Source organism: Chrysemys picta, unplaced genomic scaffold (genome assembly GCF_011386835.1).
Source record: "Chrysemys picta bellii isolate R12L10 unplaced genomic scaffold, ASM1138683v2 scaf1151, whole genome shotgun sequence".
Classification (NCBI taxonomy): Eukaryota; Metazoa; Chordata; order Testudines; family Emydidae; genus Chrysemys; species Chrysemys picta.
The window spans coordinates 1-7,500 of NW_027053858.1; the positions used below are offsets into that span (position 1 = coordinate 1).

The 7,500-nt window shown below is 69.7% G+C and overlaps 1 non-coding gene across 1 annotated transcript; it reads left to right on the forward strand.

The window, feature by feature from the left end:
- The first annotated feature begins 3,896 nt into the window (after positions 1 to 3,896).
- LOC135979701 (5S ribosomal RNA) lies at positions 3,897 to 4,015 on the forward strand. Its single transcript, XR_010596959.1, has one exon. It is a non-coding gene; the product is annotated as a 5S ribosomal RNA (ribosomal RNA).
- Positions 4,016 to 7,500: the final 3,485 nt, after the last annotated feature.

The following is a 7,500-nucleotide window of genomic DNA, read 5'->3' on the forward strand; positions in this document are numbered from 1 at the left end:
AGTTTCACTGTACCGGCCGTGTGTACTTAGACATGCATGGCTTAATCTTTGAGACAAGCATATGCTACTGGCAGGATCAACCAGGTAGCCGCGCTCCGGAAAGGAGGAGCGGGGGCCCCGCCACGAGGACTGGAGGCACCCCCGCCCAGCGGGCCCCACCGGCCTTCCCCCGGGAGGGAAGGAGCGGGACCCGCGACGCAGCGAGAGGCGGAGGACCGACGGGGATGGCGATCCCCCCAAGATCGGCCCCGGGACACGCGACGGATGGCGGGAGAGAGACGGAGGACCGTCAGGACCCCGACCACCTTCCGGCTCCCTTCGGCTTCGAGCCCGCGGCAGAGTGCCCCGGGAGCCGCCAAGGAAGGACGGCGGAAGAGATGGGGTGAGCCTCCGAAGAGAGCCCCCCTTCTCCCCGCTTTCCCAGGCGGCCCGGGTTACACCCAAGGGCGAAAGCCGGCGGAAGAGAGAGCGAGACAGGGCGGGGGGGCGGGCCGTTAAGACCCCCCCCTCCCGGCACCTACCCTCGAACCTCTCTCCCCGCATTCCCCGGTGTTCCGGGTGACACCAGGGGAGAGTCCGGCAGCGGAGAGGGCGCGGGGCCCTCGCGCTGCTTTTCTTTCCCCCCCCGTGGTGCCCCGGGTGGCATCGAAGAAGGATGTCGGGAGTCAGACGGAGCCGGGCCCCCTCGAGCCCCCCCTTCGCCCCGCTTTTCCCGGTGTCCCTTTCTTGGTACGTGGCGACGCGGCGCAGAGGCCGCCACCGCCTTCCAGGCAACCCGCTAGAGAAGAAGTCAGCGACCCAGACAGGGAGGGCAGCAGGGGTTACTGGTGCTCCAGCGAGAGGGCGGTACGGGGGTCCCACCGACGCCGAGGGCCAGCCCACCTCCCGCGGCCCGCGCCGCGTGGTGTGGTCCTGTCGGGGGGGGACCGCAGCGCGCCCCTGCTCGCTCTCGCGACCGTGTTTGGCCCTGCTGAGCCTCGCGGCTCCCTGGGTTTTTCGGACCCCTGGGTGGTCTGCCGGAACCGCTCGACCTCGCACGGCGGAGATCTCGGCCAGACGGCCCCACGCACGGAGGGCCGGGCAGGTGCCCGGGCCGCCCCGAGGAGGGAAGTCCCCATCGGTCCCTGGATCTGTGCACGCGAAAAGGAAGAGGGTCCCCATCCGCCTGAACACCGGACGGCCCCGCGGTTGGGGTGCCGGCCCGCGAAGGGCCCTTCCCGTCGCGAACGTCAGCGCCACATCGATCGGCGGGCGCGAGAGGAGCGGGCCCCCCCTCCCTCCGGGGGGCGCCGACACTCGGAGCTCGGCTCCCGGCCGCTGCGGGGCCCGTGAGCTAAGAGCCGGGAAAAGCGGGCCGTCTCGGCGGAGGGCCGGGTGCTGGCCTCCGCCCTCAAACGGGCCCGCTCCCCCCCTCCCACGCCGGGCAGGGTCGGGTACAATACTCGGATTGATCCCCTAGGCTGAGCTCCGGTTCTCACAGGCTCTGAAAAACCTGTCCTCAGAAATCTCCTCACACAATCCTCGAAAGGCAGGTCGAAAAAGCCAAAGCCCCGCCTTCGGCGGTACGAAACTGGAACCGGGCGCCACCTCGTGGTTCCCTCGGTCGGCCGAGACGGCGTGGGGCGACCCCTTCCGGACATCCGCGAGACGACCGGCCGTCAGGTCAACCCATTCGCTCCAAAGGGGTTGACCTGGTGGCCGAGAGGGGACTTTGAAAATTTTTCGGACTTGGAAAACTTTTTTTTTTTTTTTTCCCCCCAGCCCGCTTCCTCCGGGTTGACCCGGTGGCCGAGCGTCTCGCCGTCCCCGGACGCGGCGAGGGACTGCCTCCCGGCCGTCAGGATCGGGCCCACGGAAGTCTGATTTTAAAAAAAATTGGCCGACGCCACCGCGGAGGGCTACCCGAGCACCCCGGGCCCCGGAGCCGGAAAAGGGAAAAAAAGGATCGGGCCCACTAGAGACATGGACCCGGCCGCCAAGCAGGCCGCCCTGGGCTGACCCTCCCCGGCCGCAGCGAGGGACTGCCTCCCGGCCGACAGGATCGGGCCCCTGGAAGTCTGGGGGTGGGGGGGGGAAATCGCCCCACGCCTCCGAGGAGGGCTGCCCGGGCGGGCCTGGCCCCGGAGCTCGAAAAAAAAAAAAGGATCGGGCCCACTAGAGACATGGACCAGGCCGCCCTGGGCTCACCCTCCCCGGCCGCAGCGAGGGACTGCCTCCCGGCCGACTGGATCGGGCCCCTGGAAGTCTGGAAAAAAGACTGGAACCTGACGCCTCCGAGGAGGGGGCGCCCAGGGAAGGAGGGAGATCCGGGTTGACCTGGTGACCGGACGGGAAAGAGGCCACCGGGCGTCCCCCCCCTTAAAACCTAGGGGTTGACCTGGTGGCCGGAAAGCGAACCGGCCAGCAGGTGAACCCTTTCGATTCCACGGGTTGACCTGGTGCCCGGGAAGCGAACCGGCCAGCAGGTGAACCCGTTCGATTCCACGGGTTGACCTGGTGCCCGGGAGGGGACTCTGAAAATTTTTCAGCCCTTTCGACTCGGGGTTGACCTGGTGGCCGAGAGGGGACTCGCACGGCAGGCAAGCCGCCCTGGGCTCACCCTCCCCGGCCGCAGCGAGGGACTGCCACCCGGCCGACTGGATCGGGCCCCTGGAAGTCTGGAAAAAAGAATGGAACCTGACGCCTCCGAGGAGGGGGCGCCCAGGGAAGGAGGGAGATCCGGGTTGACCTGGTGACCGGACGGGAAAGAGGCCACCTGGCGTCCCCCCCCCTTAAAACCTAGGGGTTGACCTGGTGGCCGGAAAGCGAACCGGCCAGCAGGTGAACCCTTTCGATTCCACGGGTTGACCTGGTGGCCGGAAAGCGAACCGGCCAGCAGGTGAACCCGTTCGATTCCACGGGTTGACCTGGTGCCCGGGAGGGGACTCTGAAAATTTTTCAGCCCTTTCGACTCGGGGTTGACCTGGTGGCCGAGAGGGGACTCGCACGGCAGGCAAGCCGCCCTGGGCTGACCCTCCCCGGCCGCAGCGAGGGACTGCCTCCCGGCCGACAGGATCGGGCCCCTGGAAGTCTGGGGGCGGGGGGAAATCGCCCCACGCCTCCGAGGAGGGCTGCCCGGGCGGGCCTGGCCCCGGAGCTCGAAAAAAAAAAAAAGGATCGGGCCCACTAGAGACATGGACCAGGCCGCCCTGGGCTCACCCTCCCCGGCCGCAGCGAGGGACTGCCTCCCGGCCGACTGGATCGGGCCCCTGGAAGTCTGGGGGGGGGGGGGGAATGGAACCTGACGCCTCCGAGGAGGGGACGCCCAGGGAAGGAGGGAGATCCGGGTTGACCTGGTGACCGGACGGGAAAGAGGCCACCGGGCGTGCCCCCGTTAAAACCCCTAGGGGTTGACCTGGTGGCCGGAAAGCAAACCGGCCAGCAGGTGAACCCTTTCGATTCCACGGGTTGACCTGGTGCCCGGGAAGCGAACCGGCCAGCAGGTGAACCCGTCCGATTCCACGGGTTGACCTGGTGCCCGGGAGGGGACTCTGAAAATTTTTCAGCCCTTTCGACTCGGGGTTGACCTGGTGGCCGAGAGGGGCCTCGCACGGCAGGCAAGCCGCCCTGGGCTCACCCTCCCCGGCCGCAGCGAGGGACTGCCCCTCCCCACCCCCCGGCTGACAGGATCGGGCGCACTGGAAGTCCGGGACAGTATTTTCCCCGACGCCGGGGAGGGCGGGCGGAGGGGCTCTGGCGGCCAGCCCGGGCCCCGGAGCTCGAAAAGGAAAAAAGGACCGGGCCCGCGAGAGACGGGGGCCCTGCCGCAGGGGGGGGGGGCAGTCCGACCGGGGCTCACCGTGCGGCAGGCCCGGGCGTCGGCAGGGGAAAGCGGGCGAGGAGGCGCGGGGCCGGGTGCCTACGGCCATACCGGACCGAACGCCCCCGATCCCGTCCGATCTCGGAAGGTAAACCGTCCCGGGCCTGGCTAGTACTTGGATGGGTGACCGCCTGGGAATCCCAGGTGCCGTAGGCAGCTTTTCCCGGTCCGAGTCAGCTCTCTCTCCTTTTCTGGGGGGGAAGGAGAGGGGGGGACGGGCCGGAAAGCCCCTCGTCGCTCCTGCCGAGTCGGAGGTCGCGGCCGCAGGTCACGGGTCTGGGCGCCTGGGGTCCGGCTCCCCACCCACCCGGCTTCCTCCGCGGAGGACCCCCCCCGGGGCCACCGAAGCCGCTGGGGGAGACCCCGGGCATGGGGCGGACTGGCCCGGACCCTCCCGGCCGCCGGCCCGCAGGTCCGCCCCGAATCCCCCCCCGCGGCCACCCAGGCCAGGCCTGGCCAGGCGGGACGGACGGCGGGTGTCCAGCGCCCAGCGGCTTCCTCCAGCGGGGACCCACGGACCCCAAAGCCGCAGGGGGAGGCCCCGGGCCCGGGACGGACTCGCTCGGACCCCCTGCGCCCGGCCGCCGGCCCGCGGGACCGCCCCGAATCCCCCCGCGGCCACCCAGGCCAGGCCTGGCCAGGCGGGACGGACGGCGGGTGTCCAGCGCCCAGCGGCTTCCTCCAGCGGGGACCCACGGACCCCAAAGCCGCAGGGGGAGGCCCCGGGCCCGGGCCCGACTCGCTCGGCCCCCCCGCCTCCCCTGCGCCCGGCCCCCGGCCCGCGGGACCGCCCCGAATCCCCCCGCGGCCACCCAGGCCAGGCCTGGCCTGGCGGGACGGACGGCGGGTGTCCAGCTCCCAGTGGCTTCCTCCAGCGGGGACCCACGGACCCCAAAGCCGCAGGGGGAGGCCCCGGGCCCGGGACGGACTCGCTCGGCCCCCCCGCCTCCCCTGCGCCCGGCCCCCGGCCCGCGGGACCGCCCCGAATCCCCCCGCGGCCATCCAGGCCAGGCCTGGCCTGGCGGGCCGGTGTGCGGCTCCCCCGGGCTTCCTCCCCCGACGACCCGCGCCCCCCTGAGCCGCAGGCGGAGACCCCGGCCCCGGGGCGGACCGGCCCGGGCTCGCTCGAGCCCCCTGCGCCCGGCCCGCAGGACCGCCCCCCCGAATCCCCCGGGAGAGGCCCGGCCTGCACGCCACTGACGACCCGCGGCCCCCAAAGTCGCAGGAGGCGCCCCCCCCCGGTTAGCCCCGTCTCGCTCCGCGCCCCCCGCCCCTCGCTGCCGGGACCGGGCGCCGCCCCAGAGTCAGCCGCAGCCGGCCGGCCTGAGAGCTGCCCTCCTGTGGACGACGGTGAGTTTACCTTGATACTAACCGGCCGTCAGCCAGGTCAACCCCATTGCTAGACTGGGGTGGACCTGGTGGCCGAGTGGGGACTTGGAACATTTGACAGCTGCTTCCCGGGGCTTGACCGGTTGTCCTGAACGCCCCCCACCCCCAGCCCCAGCCCCCGGCTCCTGCTCCCCTCTCCCCAGCCTCGGTGCTCCGCTCCCTGCCTCGGAGGCTGCCTCTCTGCGGCGCCTGCATCGCCTCCGAGGACGCGCACCCTCCGGAGGCTGGACGTAAACCCACCACTGCCGCTGACCCGGCTCTCCGAGGGACGACTGTGAGGCCTCCCCCCCCCCCCCACCCCCGGACCGCCCTGGGGACGACTGCTAAGCCTCCCCCACCGGACCGCCCGGGGCAAGACTGCTAAGCCTCCCTCCCACACACACACACACACACTGTCGGGGGAGGACTATTAAGCTTTCCCCCTGGAGCGCCCGGGGCGGACGACTGTTAAGCCTGCCCCCGGAGTCCTCGGGGGAGGACTATTAAGCTTTCCCCCCTGGAGCGCCCGGGGGGGGACGACTATTAAGCCTGGCCCCCGGAGTCCTCGGGGGACGACTATTAAGCCTCCCCCGGACTGGCCGGGGGGCGACTATTAAGCCTCCCCCGGACCTGCTCCGTCTCGACTATTAAGCCCCCCTCTGTGGTCCTCAAGACCACTGCCGTGCTGCCCTCGGAGTGGGGTGACACCCGGGCCGGAAAGCAAACCGGCCACCAGGTCAACCCGTCGAATCCAATGGGTTGACCTGGTGGCCGGAAAGCAAACCAGCCGCCAGGTCAACCCGTCGAAACCAATGGGTTGACCTGGTGGCCGGAAAGCAAAACGGCCGCCAGGTCAACCCAGTAGATTCAGCGGGTTGACCTGGTGGCCGAACGGGGACTTTGAAAATTTGACAGCCGCTTCCCGGGGGTTGACCTGTTGTCCCGGTGGGGACTTTGAACATTTGACAGCCGCCTCCCAGGGCTTGACCTATTGTCCCGGTGGGGACTTTGAGAATTTTACAGCCGCTTCCCGGGGCTTGACCTGGTGGCCGAGTGGGGACGTTGAACATTTGACAGCCGCTTCCAGGGGGTTGACCTGTTGTCCTGAACGCCCCCCACCTCCCCCCCGGCTCCTGCTCCCCACTCCCCAGCCTCGGTGCTCCGCTCCCTGCCTCGGAGGCTGCCTCTCTGCGGCGGCTGCATCGCGTCCGAGGACGCTCACCCTCCGGAGGCTGGACGTAAAGCCTGACACCCGCCACCGCCGCCGACACGGCTCTCGGAGGGACGACTCTGAGGCCTCCCCCCACCCCCGGACCGCCCTGGGGACGACTGCTAAGCCTCCCCCCCGCCCACACCCACACCCACACTGTCGGGGGATGACTCTTAAGCCTCTCCCAGACTGCCTGGGGAACGACTATTAAGCCTGCCCCCCGGAGCACTCGGGGGACGACTATTAAGCCTCCCGCGGACTGCCCGGGGGATGACTATTAAGCCTCCCCTGGAACGACTATTAAGCCTCCCCCGGACTGGCCGGGGGGCGACTATTAAGCCTATCCTCGGGGGAGGACTATTAAGCTTTCCCCCTGGAGCGCCCGGGGGGACGACTATTAAGCCTGGCCCCCGGAGTCCTCGGGGGACGACTATTAAGCCTCCCCCGGACCTGCTCCCTCTCGACTATTAAGCCCCCCCTCTGCGGTCCTCAGCACCACTGCCGCGCTGCCCTGGGAGTGGGGTGACATCCGGTCCGGAAAGCAAACCGGCCACCAGGTCAACCCGTCGAATCCAATGGGTTGACCTGGTGGCCGGAAAGCAAACCGGTCGCCAGGTCAACCCGTCGAATCCAATGGGTTGACCTGGTGGCCGGAAAGCAAACCGGCCGCCAGGTCAACCCAGTAGATTCAGCGGGTTGACCTGGTGGCCGAACGGGGACTTTGAAAATTTGACAGCCGCTTCCCGGGGGTTGACCTGTTGTCCCGGTGGGGACTTTGAACATTTGACAGCCGCCTCCCAGGGCTTGACCTGTTGTCCCGGGGGGGACTTTGAACATTTGACAGCCGCTTCCCGGGGCTTGATCGGTTGTCCTGAACGCCCCCCCCACCCACCCACCCCAGCCCCCGGCTCCTGCTCCCCTCTCCCCAGCCTCGGTGCTCCGCTCCTTGCCTCAGAGGCTGCCTCTCTGCGGCAGCTGCATCCCGTCCGAGGACGCTCACCCTCCGGAGGCTGGACGTAAAGCCTGACACCCGCCACCGCCGCCGACCCGGCTCTCCGAGGGA